This window comes from Dermacentor variabilis, chromosome 9 (genome assembly GCF_050947875.1).
Source record: "Dermacentor variabilis isolate Ectoservices chromosome 9, ASM5094787v1, whole genome shotgun sequence".
Classification (NCBI taxonomy): domain Eukaryota; kingdom Metazoa; phylum Arthropoda; class Arachnida; order Ixodida; family Ixodidae; genus Dermacentor; species Dermacentor variabilis.
The window spans coordinates 12,378,247-12,395,910 of NC_134576.1; the positions used below are offsets into that span (position 1 = coordinate 12,378,247).

The following is a 17,664-nucleotide window of genomic DNA, read 5'->3' on the forward strand; positions in this document are numbered from 1 at the left end:
AGCTCATAGCGTGTGTCTGCCGGTAGCAAAGGTGCTTATCGAAGGACCTTTCGGAGCGCTTGGGACGGAGGCCGCAGTGTCATCTATGCTGCCACCTCAGTACCCGTACCTATTTTCAAACAGGTCCGATCACCTCCTGCGCGATAAGGGGCTTTTGTTTGGTGAAGCTAGTATTCAGGCCTTAACCAGGTCGAAGGTTCGGGAGCTCGCTGCAAAGGCGGTAGTTGCGGGGCCGACGTTATCGAACAATGAGAAAGGGTCAGAGGCGCAGCAAGCCGATATTCAGAGCACGCCCGAACTGAATAAAATTGAGTCTGTAACGTTAAAGGCACCAGATACTGGAGAGGAAAATCCCGATGCGGGAAAGTTAGAAGAGCTATCTACTGATTTGCTCATCGCGCCTACGTCAGACGGACTTGATAGGTTGCTAAAAGTCAGCCGGTCGGCTTTGATAGCCGAGCAAAAGAAGGATTGTAGCCTAGAAAACATACGCTGCAATGTCAAGGAAGGTATCGCCAGGAAAAATGCGCGTTTTGTGGAAAGAGGTGGAGTCCTGTACCGGAAGTATGTAGACCGCAGAGGAGTGGAGTTCGATCAGCTGATCGTGCCTCAATGCTATCGTCAGGATCTGTTGCGCTTGACACATGGGGGTTCGTGGTCCGGACACCTAGGAGTTAAGAAAACTAAGGACCGTCTCTTGCAAGAGTACTATTGGCCAGGGTGTTTTCGGGACGCAGACCATTTCGTGAGGACATGTGACACTTGTCAGCGGGTGGGCAAACCAGGGGACAAATCAAGGGCGCCGTTGAAATTGGTACCTATCATAACGGAGCCTTTTAGACGGCTCGTTATTGATACAGTGGGACCTCTGCCGGTAACAGCCACGGGGTACAGACACATTTTGACTGTGATCTGCCCAGCGACAAAGTTTCCTGAAGCAGTGCCGCTTAAAGAACTCAGCTAAGTTGAGATAGTTAATGCACTACTGTCCATATTTGCGCGAGTTGGTTTCCCTGCGGAAATCCAATCAGATCAGGGCACAGTGTTTACTAGCGCTTTGACGACAACTTTTCTCGAAAGGTGTGGGGTAAAGCTGTTACACAGCTCAGTGTACCACCCACAGTCGAATTCCGTTGAGAAGCTCCACTCCGTCATGAAGCGCGTGTTGAGAGCGTTGTGTTTTGAACATCGAACTGACTGGGAGCTGTGTCTGCCTGGGGTGATGTTTGCTTTAAGGACCGCGCCGCATGCGGCTACGGGGTTTTCGCCAGCTGAACTGGTGTACGGTCGCTCGCTTCGATCTCCGCTTCGCATGCTTCGAGAATCGTGGGAAGGTAGGGGCGACGACCCAGTCGTGGTGGAGTACGTACTTAAGCTCCTCGAACGCTTAAGAAGGGCACAGGAGTTGTCAGGTGAAGCAATGACAAAGGCCCAGCAGAGGGCCAAGGTTTATTATGATCGGACAGCCAGGGCCCGTCGTTTTGAGGTGGGCGATGAGGTCATGATATTGCGCACATCGCTAAACAACAAACTAGACGTGCAGTGGGAGGGCCCAGCACGAATTGTTCAGAAACTGTCGGACGTTAACTACGTGGTAAGTCTGCCAGGAAAGCGGAAAGCACAGCAAGTTTACCACTGTAATCTGCTCAAACCTTATAGACAAAGGGAAGCAGTGGTGTGCATGATGGTAAACGTTCCTGAAGAGCTTCCGGTCGAGCTTCCGGGACTAGGCTCAGTGACGAACAGGGAAGACACCGGTCAAGTCATTAGTGACCTTATCAGTAAAGCACCGCTGTCGCCCGAGCAGAAAACCGAACTACACCAGCTATTACAAGAGTTTCAAGGTCTGTTCTCTGAGAGGCCTGGTAGGACTTCTGTACTTACTCATGATATAGAACTTACCTCTCCAGAGCCAGTACGATCCAAGGCGTATCGGGTGTCACCCCGCCAGAGTGATATTATGGAGGCTGAGGTAAAGAAAATGCTACAGCTCGGTGTTATTGAGGCAGGTGAGAGTGATTATACCTCCCCTTTGATTTTAGTTGAGGTACCGGGCAAGGAACCTCGTCCTTGCGTCGACTACCGCAGGCTTAATTCCATCACTAAGGATCAAATTTATCCGATCCCTAACATCGAGGAGCGCCTTGAGAAAGTTAGTAGCGCTCAGTTTATTTCCACCCTAGATCTTGTCAGGGGTTATTGGCAGGTTCCACTTACAGAAGAGGCTAGTAGGTATGCGGCGTTCATTTCACCAATGGGAACATTCCGTCCTAAAGTGTTGAGTTTTGGTTTGAAGAACGCGCCATACTGTTTTTCAAGCCTCATGGATAAAGTGTTGCGGGGACAGCAAGAATTCGCTTTACCGTATCTAGACGACGTAGCGATATTCTCCGCATCCTGGTCTGAGCATATGACACACTTGCGGGCAGTGCTAACCCGCCTGCGCGAAGCGGGCTTGACAGTAAAGGCTCCTAAGTGCCAGTTAGCACAGGCCGAGGTTGTCTACCTCGGTCACGTGATTGGTCAGGGTCGTCGCCGCCCCTCTGAAATAAAAGTGGCCGCTGTGCGAGACTTTCCGCAACCGCGCACAAAGACCGATATTCGGTCGTTCTTAGGTGTCGCCGGCTACTATCAGAGGTACATCCCTAGGTACTCTGATATCGCGGCTCCCCTGACGGATGCTCTAAGAAAGTCAGAGCCTCAAACAGTCGTCTGGGACGAGACAAAGGAAAGAGCTTTTAGCGCCCTAAAGAGTGCCCTAACAAGCCAGCCTGTGCTACGATCGCCAGACTATACAAAAGGGTTCATTGTTCAGTGCGATGCTAGTGAGCGAGGCATGGGCGTTGTACTGTGCCAACGGGAAAAGGGAGAAGTAGAACACCCCGTCCTGTATGCTAGTCGTAAGCTGACCAGTCGTGAGCAGGCGTATAGCGCCACCGAGAAAGAGTGTGCATGTCTCGTGTGGGCCGTTCAGAAATTGTCATGCTATCTAGCCGGCTCGAGGTTTATCATTGAGACGGATCACTGCCCTCTCCAATGGCTGCAGACCATCTCTCCCAAAAATGGCCGCCTCCTGCGCTGGAGCCTCGCTTTACAACAATATTCCTTTGAGGTGCGTTACAAAAAGGGGAGTCTCAACGGTAACGCCGATGGCTTAAGTCGAAGCCCCTAACGTAGGAATCAGCCTAAAAATTGTTTGTTACTGATGTTTTTCTTCCTGAGGCAGGATTTTTTTTAACATATTGCTTTTGTTTAGTGTTTCAAAGTGATGATATGCTTTCTAGTGCAATTTTCCAATGTGTGGACGCGTTCTGAGTGATGCTAGACTACTGTAAGGAACTAGGCAGTGGTATAAAAAGGGGAAAGAGCCTGGCAGGGCTTAGTGAGGGTTGTGCCGTGCTTGCTGACTGAGCGGTTGAGTTTCAGCGTAGTTCTAACGCTTGCCGGGAACGAGAACAAAAATGTGAACTCTCCCGAAGTCACTTTGCAGTGTCCCGTGCGAACCTGAACGAGAGAACGAGGCCTTCTCTGTGCGCTGCGCTCAAGAAACGTCGAGGGACGCCCGACTTCGGTTATGAGCATCATCGAGCGACATCCCTCCGGACAGCGGATGCAGTCCCCTGTCCATCGGGATCTCCTTCCCCCGGCGGGGCGGTCTGTTGCGTTTCGCCTGCGACACGCGGTTTTGCCGGCGCGACTGCGGCGGGGCGGCAGACATTTTGGCCCGTTCGGCGTCGCCGCAACGCTCCCCGCCAGGTGTTTCCAGGCGTTTCCAGGCATGTTCCGATGCCACGTGTCTTCATGTGCGTGTGTGAGTGTATGTGCCATTGTGCCCGAACCAGGCGATGCGACAGCAGGGGTCACCCTCTCCTTCCAGTCATTGTGCCCGAACCAGGCGATGCGACAGCAGGGGTCACCCTCTCCTTCCAGTCATTGTGCCCGAACCAGGCGATGCGAAAGCAGGGGGTCACCCTCTCCTTCCAGTCTTTGTGCCCGACCGGCGGCAGTGTGCGTCACCTTAGCCCATTGTACAATCACGTGCTCGTCTATTGAGGGGTTCCTTCTTGCCCTCAACTGCGAGAGTATAAAAACAGCTGCCCCCGGACGCCAAAAGGAGGGCTCCGATTTCTTCGGTTGAGTAAAGTGCTCTCCCGTCTCTCTACTTCGGTCAACCTGACCGCCAACTCTTTGCGATGTTAAAATAAACAAGTTGTTTTGTTGTTACCAGTCGACTCATGCTTTGCCGGGACCTTCGGATGCTTCCAGTTGTACCCCAGGCCGCCAGGCCAACGCTACCCTTGGGGCTTGCGACCCAGGTACAGCCACGGGCGTCAGCGCCGAGTTCCCAACAACCGATGCCATCGGTGGGATCCAAACACCTCTTGCCGCTTTTGTGAACTATGAACCCGTCCTTTCTTTGTGTGAAAGGCTATACATGTCCCCATGATGCACGCATCATGGTCCACCTAGAAACTTCTCTGATAGATTTTGTTGCTAGCGATGTTTGCACTTTGTTGGACGAATTTAAACGCACTTGCTTCTACTGCATTAACAACTTTATACCGTTTAAACATAAAAAAAGTGCATATACATACGCCCTGAATGACGAGAAGCATCATTCACTTCAAGCTTAAAGAGAAAAGAATAAAGGAAAATCATGCTTTACCCAAATATATATCAGACACTCCAAATAACCTTCCACATGTGGTGCATAGCTCGAAAAAATACTACTTCAATATGGTACTTCCAAATTTTATAAAAAGAAAATGAATAAAAAAAGTTGTGGAACTATATCAACGAAAGAAAGAAACCCATATCACAGGTTTCTTTTTATGACTCAATGGTATCAGACCGTACCGCCATTGCTCAACACTTTAATGACTACTTACAATGTGTATTTTATACCCCTAATGTTTCTCTAACCACCAAAAAGGTGGTTAGAGGCAGCGCTTGTGGTGTCGTCTTCTAGTCTCATCGCTCGTCTACATTTTGCGCTGTTAACACCAGGATGGAAAACCAACAAGCCCAAGCTGCTATTTTAGCAAAAAAGTGGACCGTGCTGTAAATGTAAACTTTATCTGAACAACCGTAACGAACACGTTCAGGTTGCGTTTGTTGACTGAAGTCTAAAAAATGAATAATTCTGGTTGGCAAATAAACCGAAGCTTTCTCATTCGTTTATCGTGTGGAAATCTATCGAATCTTTTGCTGTAATTTAGGAATATTACCCCAATTTCACTGTTAGTATCTAGAAAAGCTACGAAGGCGTTTAGTAAGCAATTGTGTTGTAGTGGAAAACTTTTTCGAAATCCATGTTGATGATTTGTTAAAACTGACCATTAAAACTGACATTCTGGCTATTTCCCGGTAACTTCTGCCGTTCCACAGGGAAGCTTACTCGGCCCCCTGCATTCCTTGCTATATATAAATGAAATTGTCAATGTGGTTAACACCCGAGTTCAAATTCGTGTATTCGCTGACGATAGTGTTTTGTTTAGAGAAGTTACCTGCACTAGTGACCAATGTGACCTAAATTCTAACTTAGGCAACATGTTAAAAGGATGTGAGCAATGGCGAATGCTTCTTAATGCAAGTAAGAGTGTCTATCTCCCAATAGCGCGCAAAAAATACCCCTTAGACTACACTTACAATTTAGCTGCAGCACATTTACTAAAAGCAGCCAACTATAAATATTGACGTCTAACATTAACGGGTGACTTACTGTGGAACTTGTACAAAGATATTATATGCTCCGCTGCTTTATGGAAACTATGCCTCCTACGCCACAAAATCGAGACTGCTACGCCTAGTGCTAAACTACTCTCTTACTTTCCCTTAATTGGGCGAAAACTTGAGTACGCTTCCATAGTTTGGGACCCTCACTCAAAAATTAACATTGCGACGAGGTTTATTGTCGTTGACAACGTTGCTATATAGGTATAGGAAGGCACCGCAAGGGCTGTCCGTGGCACAGGGCTCACTCGCAGTCACGGCACGATTCTTCGTATTTCTCTTCAGTCAGAACACACACAGGGGCATATCTGCTTCAATACAGTGCCCCGGGAGTTACGCGTAGCGACCCTGGCCACTCAGGGCGCAGAGAAGATGAGCGGGTCGTAATACGGTTTCAGGCAGTTGACATGTACTGTCTCTCGCCCACGACGACGCTGGTCTGGTGACACTATGAGCAGCTGGACGATGTTGTTGACCAGTGAAGTGGTATTGATAATACGGTACGGACCGTGATAACGCGCCAGGACTTTGGAAGAGAGGCCAGGAATGTAGGCTGGTACCAAAGTCAAATAAGCGAACCAGGATCAAAGTAGTGCGGTGGTTGATGAGTACTGTTATGTCATGTCTTTTGACGTTCTTGAATCTCGCTGGTCAGGGCACGTGCCAGCCGCACGGCAATCTTCAGCATATTTGGCGACTTCGGAAAGCGGAGTATACTCTGGAGCGTCAGGTTGGTATGGCAGCATGGTGTCCAAAGAGCACGAAGGCTCACGGCCATACACCAGGATAAAGGGGGAAGTATGCTCCCTATAGTCGCTTGCGTCGCAATGATGTATGCGCACGCAACAAAGAGGAGCACGGTGTCCCAGTTGGAGTCGTCGGATGAAATATACATCCGCAGCCTATCGCCAAGTGTGCGATTAAACCGCTCGGTCAGACCGTTAATTTCTGGATGGTACGCTGTCGATTTTCGGTGAATGAACCTGCACTCAGCGAAGAGGGCTTGGATGCCCTCTCACGGGAAGACATGGTTCCTATCATTTAATTGTTTTTGGGGAGCACCGGGTGAAGAACAAAATTGCGAAGGATAAATAACCTACTTCACGGGTGGCCGCTGGTGGCAGAGCTGCAGTTTCAGCGTAGCGAGTAAGGTAAATGACGCCGACAATAATCCACCGATTTCCACACCCGCTGCATGGAAGTGGGCCGTAGAGGTCGATGCTGACGCGGTCGAATGGACTAGCCGGGCATAATAGGGGCTGCAACGGTCCTGTGAAATGTTGGGTAGGCGTCTTGCCTTGTTGGCATGTAGCACAAAACTGAATGTACTTTTGCGAAAAGTTGTACATGCCTCGCTCTTAATAGCGCTGACGCAACGCCGTGTGAGCTTTGAGGACGCCGGCATGAGTGCTTCGGGGATCAGCGTGAAAAGACTCGCAGATGTGAGAGCGCATATGACGAGGCATAGCAAGGAGCCATTTCTGACCGTCGGACATATAGTTGCGGCGATATAGAATGTTGTCTGGCACGGAAAAGTGGGTCGCTTGGCGACGCAGTGCTCCTGTCGAAGGGACATCAGATGGAGCGGCAAGGTAGTCAAGTAATGTATTTCGCTAGAATACCAGCTTGGGCTTGTTGGATTTCCATCCTAGTGTTAAAGGGCCCCTGAAACGGTTCGGACAAATTTTGTAGACGCGTAGGGTACAGCTTAAGTAGAACATTCGCACCACAATTTAAGTGAAGCGTTGCGTATTTATGGAGCTACAAGCGATTAGAAGCTACCCTCCTCCCTAGCAATGCTTTTCCTCCTCAACTCGTTCGCCGAGAGAGCAGGGCTAAGCTCCGCCTTCACTGGTTCAGCGTCACGATGCGACGTCACATCGTCCACTTCCGGTTGTTTTGGAGCACGCCCCCGCCCGCGCGAGACCCCTCCGCTAGCCGCTTGGCGGTCGACCCCAAGCGAGAGCTATCGAAGCAGCGTGCGTTGCGAGCATTCTGTCGTAGCGCCGAACGTGTCTTGTATTCCTGTAACCACAGGCAAGCTGGTCATTTCGGCAAATGACTGGAGGCATAAACTCAAGCTGATGAAGGAACTTTAGCGTAGACGTACGTGAGCGGCCTGATCGGTCTGCACGGTCTATACACTTGTTGGCGCAGCGCTTAACCAGCCAAACAAAGCGCTAATATTGCTCTAACGAAGTGTAAAACATTTTAAACATTTATAAAAATGTGTTGATGATTACACTCCTGCGAAAAATACACACCAGCAGCAGACAATTCGTTGCTGCTACTGTGTATGGTTGAGCTCTGTGCCACCAGGTGGCTGCACCATGCAGGCCATTCACATTTGCTCTGCTGCTCATCTCATGGCTCACCCCGGTACGGCACCGTCAAGCGGCCAGACCCTGTCCCTTTGCGCTTGCGTTTGCCCTAATACCGGACTCGCGAAACGCTATTGCGTTAGTAATTTTCCGGTCTAAAGTGACGGCCACAAACGCGCAAATCCTGGCGCCGATCGGACAGCAGCAGTCCGATGCGCAACAGCCAGTTCGCTCGTACGCTGCCTTGCAGAGGGACACGATGTCGCAGCTTGACATATTGCCAGTCGCTACGTTTGCAGTCGACAAGGTAACAAAGTCGAATCATAGTGCCCGCGGAAAGACTGAGACAGACCCTGACCGCGGAGCTCTCGTCAAAATGAAGTACGTTGTAACACAAGCAGACGACACTTGCTGTGTGCCGGAAGTGCTTAAGTGTACCGAAAAATTATTCTTGTGCATTCTCTTTATGTTACTTTCTTTTCATAAAAACAAATTAACTAACATTCGAACTATTACGAAGATCATTTGTTTACCATAAAGTTGGAAAAATTATCGATCACGCGCCCTTGTCAGCCAATCGGGTACCTCGTCCCACTGACGTCGTATGGGTGATTTCGGTCATATGGGTAGGGGCGGCTTAAAATTCCACCGAGCAGTGTGCTGCGGCCGGCAGCGATGTGCATGTTTAAAACCCTATAATAAATTACACGCTTTACTCGGAGCACTTAGATGTGTCAATTAATGATCAGGAGGACCTACTCTAACGACTCAGTACGTTTGTAGAAAATCGTCAAAAGCGCTTCAGGGTCCCTTTAACAGCGCAAAACGTAGACGAGACACGAAAATCAGCGCTTGTGGTGTAGTCTTCTCGTCTCGTCTACATGTTGGGCTGTTAACACTAGGAAGGTAGTCAAGTAACATTACAACTATTGGGTCCTTGCGCTGGTCTGTGAGCATGTCAGTGATGGTCAACGGTGGGAGGGTGCACGAGGAAGCTGAAAAAGACGCCAAAGAAGGTGTCAGTGGGGAGTGGGACAGCGCATCAGCGTCGGAGTGCTTGCGACCGGAACAGTACATGACGCGGATTCCTTACTCTTGCAAGCGAAGTGCCCAATGTCGCAGGCGTCCCGACGGGTATTTCAGGGAAGAAAGCCAACAAAGGGCATGTTGCTCAGTAACTACAGTGAAGGAACGGCCGTAAAGGTATAGGCGAAAGTTGCTTAGTGCCCAGATTATCCCTAGGCACTCGTTATCTGTGACTGATTGATTTATTTCTGCTTTCTTTAGAGTAGGGCTCGCATAAGCGACGACTTATTCATTATAGCCAGCTTTCCAATGCGCTAAGACCGCACGAAAGCCAACTCCGCTGGCGTCAGTGTGAACTTCCTTGGGAGCAGCAGGGTCGTACTGGCGAAGAACCGGTTGAAGGTCAACATGTGGTGTAACTGTTGATATACTGCATCACATTCAGGTGACCACGCTGCTATGCCGGTACTGGCGGAAAGTAAACCTGTCAAGGGAGCCATGATGTATGCGAAATTGGGTACGAAGCGACTAAAATAGAAACACAAGGCAATAAAACTTCTGAGGGTTTTGATAGATGTGGGCGATGAGAAGTCGGCAACGGCGTAGAGCTGGTCTGGGTCCTGGAGGACGCCGTCTTTTGAGACTATGTGAACCAATATGGTTAGCTTGCTTGCAGCAATACGGTACTTGAGGTTGAGCTGTAGGCCGGCAGAGGCGAGACAGGTCAGAACGTAATGCAGGCGAGCAATGTGTGCGGAAAAATTGGTTGAGAAAGTGGCAATGTCGTCGAGGAAACATAACCAGGTCTTTGATTTGTGGCCGAGAAGGATGGTATGGATCATACGCTCAAAAATAGCAGGCGCGTTGCACAACCGGAAGGGCATGACGTTAAATTCGTAGATGCCATCGGGTGTAACGAATGCGGTTTTTGGACGATCAGGTTTAGCCATACGAACATGCCAGTATCCGGAGCGCAGATCCAAAAAAGCGAAATATTCTGCGTCTTGCAAGCAGTTGAGAGCGTCATTGATCCGAGGCAGTGGGTAAACGTCTTTTCTCGTTATTTTGTTTAGGCGGCTGTAGTCGACACAAAAGCGAATGGAGCCATCTTTTTTTCTTGCCAATATGACATGTTAAGACCAAGGACTTTGAGAAGGACGGATGACTCTAGGTTTGAGCATATCGTCCACTTGTTCCGTGGCGATTCGGCGCTCTTGGGCGGGGACACGATACTGGTGCTATCGCAAGGGGGAGTGTGAACCGGTTTTGATGGTGTCAGAAACAAGGGTGGCACGGCCCAATGGCGTTTGATGACAGTCAAAAGAAGGTGCAGCGGTGGCGTAGAGGTAAAACACCCACCTCGCGTGCAAGAGGTCCGTGGTGAAAATCCCGGTGCCGCGCAGTTTTCCACCGGAATAAAAAAAAATCCGCGTGTTGAAAAAATTGCATAAACAGGCCTGGAGTGTGGCCTGATCCCGGTTACCAGAACCGGTAACGCACTCCCTCACCAGAGCAGGACTGGCCACCCTGGTTCAATACTAGGCCACACCCTCCTATATGAACACAACAATCAAACCCCGGCCCTCAGGCCCCAGCAGCTGCGAAGCAACTCACCGCGGCGGCGGTGAGACCTGCGACGCAGCAGAGGGTGCTAAGAATCGCTGGCTCCGGACAGGCCGCCATTGGAATATGAACCTGGCAACGTTTAACGCTAGAACGTTATCTAGTGAGGCGAGTCTAGCAGTGCTATTGGAGGAATTAGAGGGCAGTAAATGGGATATAATAGGGCTCAGTGAAGTTAGGACGCTAAAAGAAGCATATACAGTGCTAAAAAGTGGGCACGCCCTGTGCTACCGGGGTTTAGTGGAGAGACGAGAACTAGGAGTCGGATCCCTTATTAATAAGTATATAGCTGCTAACATACAGCAATTCTATAGCATTAACGAGAGGGTGGTAGGTCTTGTTGTGAACCTTAATAAGAGGTACGAAATGAAGGTTGTACAGGTCTACACCCTACATCCAGTCATCATCATCAGCCTGGTTACGCCCACTGCAGGGCAAAGGCCTCTCCCACACTTCTCCAACAACCCCGGTCATGTACTAATTGTGGCCATGCTATGCCTGCAAACTTCTTTATCTCATCCGCCCACCTAACTTTCTGCCGCCACCTGCTACGCTTCCCTACCCTTGGGATCCAGTCCGTAACCCTTAATGACCATCGGTTATCTTCCCTCCTCATTCCATGTCCTGCCCATGCCCATTTCTTTTTCTTGATTTCATTTAAGATGTCATTAACTCGCGTTTGTTCCCTCACCCAATCTGCTCTTTTCTTATCCCTTAACGTTACACCTATCATTCTTCTTTCCATAGCTCGTTGCGTCGTCCTCAATTTAGAACCCTTTTCGTAAGCCTCCAGGTTTCTGCCCCGTAGGTGAGTACTGGTAAGACACAGCTATTATATACTTTTCTCTTGAGGGATAATGGCAACCTGCAGTTCATGATATGAGAATGCCTGCCAAACGCACCCCAGCCCATTCTTATTTTCTTATTCTTATTTCCGTCTCATGATCCGGATCCGCCGGTACTACCTGCCCTAAGTACATGAATTCCCTTACGACTTCCAGTGCCTCGCTGCCTATTGTAAATTGCTGTTCTCTTCCGAGACTGTTAAGCATTACTTTAGTTTTCTGCAGATGAATCTTTAGACCCACTGTTCTGCTTTGCCTCTCCAGGTCAGTGAGCATGCATTGCAATTGGTCCCCTGAGTTACTAAGCAAGGCAATATCATCAGCGAATCGCAAGTTACTAAGGTATCCTCCATTAACTTTTATCCCCAATTCTTCCCAATCCAGGTCTCTGAATACCTCCTGTAAACACGCTGTGAATAGGATTCGAGATATCGTATCTCCCTGCCTGACGCCTTTCTTTATTGGGATTTTGTTGCTTGCTTTATGGAGGACTACGGTGGCATCCAGTCATGATGACCAGGAAGTCGAAAGCTTCTATAAAGACGTGGAATCGGCGATGGGTAAAGTCAAGACAAAATACACTATACTGATGGGCGACTTCAATGCCAAGGTAGGCAAGAAGCAGGCTGGAGACAAGGCAGTGGGGGAATGTGGCATAGGCACTAGGAATAGCAGGGGAGAGCTATTAGTAGAGTTTGCGGAACAGAATAATATGGGGATAATGATTACCTTCTTCCGTAAACGGGATAGCCGAAAGTGGACGTGGAGGAGCCCGAACGGCGAGACTAGAAATGAAATAGACTTCGTACTCTGCGCTAACCGTGGTATCATACAAAATGTGGACGTGCTCAGCAAGGTGCGCTGCAGTGACCATAGGATGGTAAGAACTAGAATTAGCCTAGACCTGAGGAGGGAACGGAAGAAACTGGTACATAAGAAGCCGATAAATGTGTTAGCGGTAAGAGGGAAAATAGAGGGATCCCAGATAAAGCTACAGAACAGGTGTTCGGCTTTAACTCAGGAAGAGGACCTTAGTGTTGAAGCAATGAATGACAATCTTGTATGCATCATTAAGGAGTGTGCAATAGAAGTCGGTGGTAACTCCGGTAGACCGGATACCAGTAAGCTATCGCAGGAGACGAAAGATGTAATTAAGAAACGCCAATGTACGAAAGCCTCTAACCCTACAGCTAGAAGAGAACTGGCAGAACTATCGAAGTTAATCAACAAGCGTAAGATAGCTGACATAAGGAAGTATAATATGCATAGAATCGAACATGCTCTCAGGAACGGAGGAAGCCTAAAAGCAGTGAAGAAGAAACTAGGAATTGGAAAGAATCAGATGCATGCGTTAAGAGACAAAGCCGGCAATATAATTACTAATATGGATGAGATAGTTCAAGTGGCTGTGGAGTTCTATGGAGATTTATACAGTACCAGTGGTACCCACGACGATAATGGAAGGGAGAATAGTCTAGAGGAATTCGAAATCCCACAGGTAACGCCGGAAGAAGTAAAGAAAGCCTTGGGAGCTATGCAGAGGGGGAAGGCAGCTGGGGAGGATCAGGTAACAGCAGATTTGTTGAAGGATGGTGGGCAGATTGTTCTAGAAAAACTGGCCACCCTGTTTACGCAATGCCTCATGACTTCGAGCCTACCGGAATCTTGGAAAAACGCCAACATAATCCTAATCCATAAAAAAGGGGACGCCAAACATTTGAAAAATTACAGACCGATCAGCTTACTGTCCGTTGCCTACAAACTATTTACTAAGGTAATTGAAAATAGAATCAGGAACACCTTTGATTTCCGTCAACCGAAGGACCAGGCATGATTCCTTAAAGGCTACTCAACAATAGACCATATTCACACTATCAATCAGGTGATAGAAAAGTGTGCGGAGTATAACCAACCTTTATATATAGCTTTCATTGGTTACGAGAAAGCGTTTGATTCAGCCGAAACCTCAGCAGTCATGGAGGCATTGCGGAATCAGGGTGTAGACGAGCCGTATGTAAACATACTGAAAGATATCCATAGCGGCTCCACAGCCACCGTAGTCCTCCATAAAGAAAGCAACAAAATCCCAATAAAGAAAGGCGTCAGGCAGGGAGATACGATCTCTCCAATGCTATTCACAGCGTGCTTAAAGGAGGTATTCAGAGACCTGGATTGGGAAGAATTCAGCATAAGAGTTATTGGAGAGTACCTTAGTAACTTGCGATTCGCCGATGATATTGCCTTGCTTAGTAACTCAGGGGACCAACTGCAATGCATGCTCACTGACCTGGAGAGGCAAAGCAGAACAGTTTGTATAAAAATTAATCTGAAGAAAACTAATGTTTAACATTCTCGGAAGAGAACAGCAATTTACAATAGGTAGCGAAGCACTGGAAGTGGTAAGGGAATACATTTACTTAGGACAGGTAGTGACTGCGGATCCGGATCATGAGACTGAAATAACCAGAAGAATAAGAATGGGCTGGGGTGCGTTTGGCAGGCATTCTCAGATCATGAACAGCAGATTGTCATTATCCCTCAAGAGGAAACTGTATAAAAGCTGTGTCTTAGCGGTACTCACCTATGGTGCAGAAACCTGGAGGCTTACGAAAAGGGTTCTACTTAAATTGAGGACGACGCAACGAGCTATGGAAAGAAGAATGACAGGTGTAACGTTAAGGGAAAAGAAAAGAGCAGATTGGGTGAGGGAACAAACGCGAGTTAATGACATCTTAGTTGAAATCAAGAAAAAGAAATGGGCATGGGCAGGACATGGAATGAGGAGGGAAGATAACCGATGGTCATTAAGGCTTACGGACTGGATTCCAAGTGAAGGGAAGCGTAGCAGAGGGCGGCAGAAAGTTAGGTGGGCGGATGAGATTAAGAAGTTTGCAGGGACAACATGGCCACAATTAGTACATGACCGGGGTAGTTGGAGAAGTAGGGCAGAGGCCTTTGCCCTGCAGTGGGCGTAACCAGGCTGATGATGATGATGATGGATGATGATGATGCTGATGATGAAAACAGAGAAACTTGGAAAGGAGAGCGAGAAGTTGGCGGCGATGAGATGGGGAAAGAGCAGGGTCGATGGCGCTGTCCAAACCCACTGAAGGTGATGAGTCTGAGAGAGAAGCGGTGTCTTCAGCGTAATAACGAAGAGATCGACGAAGAGAACAGGTAGGAACATTGAGATCGTCAACGTAGTCGACCAACCTGAACATATCCTAGGGTTTCTCCACACAGTAGGGTGATCGGATACTGGTAGTAGTTGGGGACGAGGATCGCAGTTGGCTCAGGCGCTATAGTTAGCACGGCAAACAGTAGAACATTGCCCTTACGCTCAGAAAACACAGGACGGCTTGAACGCTACAGTGGCGTCAGATGCGGCAGTCGATGAAAGGACAACAGCCATCGACGACTCAGGGGTTATGGTTGTGTCGGCAGCCACATGTCGACGCAACACTTCGCTCCATCCGTAGGGCCTCGAAGTGGACAGCACTGCAAAAAGAACAGTTTTTTTAGACGTTGTTCATGGTTCGCTGCCGCTGCTGCGAAGTCGGTATCACTGTGTTTACCTAAGAAATAGCTTTCCAGGGCAAGTCCATGTAAAACATATCAGTAACAATGCTAATCGCACTTTCGGTTACTTGTGCGGAAACTCTTCCCAAGGGCCAAAACATCTTAAGCTCAGTTTGTATCTAGCCCTAGTTTGACCTAGGCTCGAATATGCCTCCGCAAATGGGATCCAGCTGCTTGTACTTTATTTGACGATATCGAAGCAGTTCAAAATAGCCCACCGTGTCCATACTACTTTATTATGCCCTTACTGCTAGATTTCTTAATGAAATCACAGATAGGTCTACCTAACTTACATGTTCGAAGGAAGTGGTGACTTCACAATATTTATTTCACTCATCCATTTCTAAAAGGTTAACTCGTTTCCGAACCAGTTTACTTACCCATACGCGTCTGCCATACACATAAAGTTCACGCCCCAATCTGCCGCACATATCTCTTTCTAAACCTTTCTTGCCGAAAACAACATATTGGAACCACCGGCTCCCATACATTGCCTGCATAGAAGATACTGTGGCCTTCAAACACGCGATGAAAAATTTTCTGCATGCGGTAGCTTGAACACGTTTGCTTATCTTTGTACTTTGAATGTGTGTTTAATTAAAGTAATTGTTTAATAAGTAACTGTTTTATTGCACAAACAGGTTTGTTGGCAGTGTTGAATAAAAAAAATGGGACACTTGAGAGTACAGTTTCAATATTGCAGTCCATGCCCCAGCATGGCAGGATGCTAGCGCTGTTGGCAGAAAATGAACACAGGGTATAAGTGCTGCGGCATGAAAACTTTTGTGCAGCGCTTATTCTCACTACGCCGCAATTCACTTATATTTAGACACCTAAAGAAAGATACTTGAGTGACAAAAAATTAAATCACACCAAACTGGCATAGTCTGCTTATTTGACTAGATGGCCAAGGCTTAGCACCTTTTCATGATCCCGTGCTTTTATCGGTAATCTTGTGCCAAAGCTCAAATTGATGCCAAGGAGTGTCCATGAAGGAGATCAACGAAATAGAAAAGAAACTTGAAATTGAAGTTCGAAGTTCTTAAGTTTGTTAAGTGGGCTGCAATATGGTACAATTTCAGCTCTTGAATAGTAAGTCCGATGAAAGACTTATCGATAAGGCATATATAGCCGATTCTGTGAAAAATGCACTCACCTCTTTTTTTGATAAACATTGTTACGCTGAACATTTGGTTAATGTACAGTGAGGGTGTCCTTCTCGTTGAATAGCGAAGTTGATATTTTTGTCACGATGAACCAAATTACAAGTTTCCTTCAAATGAAAACATTTTCAACAGCATATGCGCTGTATCACTATTAACGCCTGTTCTATCATACGTGTTCATCTAAAAACTGCATTTGTGAACTTCACTTCTGTGAATGCGAAAAATATGACAATGTCAATGCATCGTGAGCCACAATTTCGCTACAGCTGGCAGCAGGTGTGCCCGATATTTATAACATCTCTCGCACTCGAAATGACGAGCATATCCCAAAAGTGTGTCCATCTGAAATGGGCAAGCTCCCATGATATTGACACGTGTACATGTTTATCTTTCACGGGTGACCATGTTTCACCGCTTAACAAATGTTATCACCTATCGCAGGACGCACCTGCATGTATAGGAAGTTTCTGGAATGTTACCGATGGTTCCATCCGCTGTATGTCACCGAACCTTGTGTAATCTGATTGCATGTATGTGCGACACGAATAGTGTAGAACTATCTGGAAGACACGCGGGTCACAGCGATTAGTGTGGAACATTCGACGACTGATGTATAAAAGCCGACGGGCTTGACCCGCTCATCAGATTTTGACCATCGCCGACTGTGTTCGCCGTTGACGCCGTTCTTTAGGTGTAGCCTGTTTTTGTGGGCACAAGTTAGCCAAATAAAAGTTTCGTCTTTCACAGTATTGGTACTGTGTTCTTCATACGTCACTACACGTGACATCTGGTGGATAATAATAATAATAATATTTGGGGTTTTACGTGCCAAAACCACTTTCTGATTATGAGGCACGCCGTAGTGGAGGACTCCGGAAATTTTGACCACCTGGGGTTCTTTAACGTGCACCTAAATCTAAGCACACGGGTGTTTTCGCATTTCGCCCCCATCGAAATGCGGCCGCCGTGGCCGGGATTCGATCCCGCGACCTCGTGCTCAGCAGCCCAACACCATAGCCACTGAGCAACCACGGCGGGTCATCTGGTGGAGGTGCTTTTCCTTCATGTACCGGACGCCCCGGACAAGCCGTGATCCAAGCTCGGACCGCAAAGAGAACACCAATGCAGTCACGGACCATCGATCAAGCCGCCGTCTTCAACAGCTGCCCCCAGAGCGCAAACTTCTGCCTGAGAAGACCAAGAAGATTGTGGCCACGGCAACCCCAATGGCAGCCCCAGCATCCCTCATCCTGCTGCAGCAGCCCAGGGAGGCTGCGACGTTCCGCGGTCAAAATTCGAGGACCCGGAAACCTGGCTCGAGACGTATGAGAGGGTCACTACATTTAACAGCTGGAACAGCGACGACAAACT

At 48.1% G+C, this 17,664-nt stretch overlaps 1 protein-coding gene and 1 long non-coding RNA gene across 3 annotated transcripts in view; one reads left to right on the forward strand and one right to left on the reverse strand.

The window, feature by feature from the left end:
• LOC142558612 (agrin-like) overlaps positions 1-17,664 on the forward strand; it is a 521,743-nt gene that overhangs the window by 158,884 nt on the left and 345,195 nt on the right. The window lies entirely within an intron of this gene.
• Positions 1-17,664, reverse strand: part of LOC142557918 (uncharacterized) — a 29,799-nt gene that overhangs the window by 6,157 nt on the left and 5,978 nt on the right. The window contains exon 2 of the long non-coding RNA XR_012822898.1: positions 14,887-15,046. This is a non-coding gene — a long non-coding RNA (uncharacterized LOC142557918). The remainder of the gene's footprint in view (positions 1-14,886; positions 15,047-17,664) is intronic.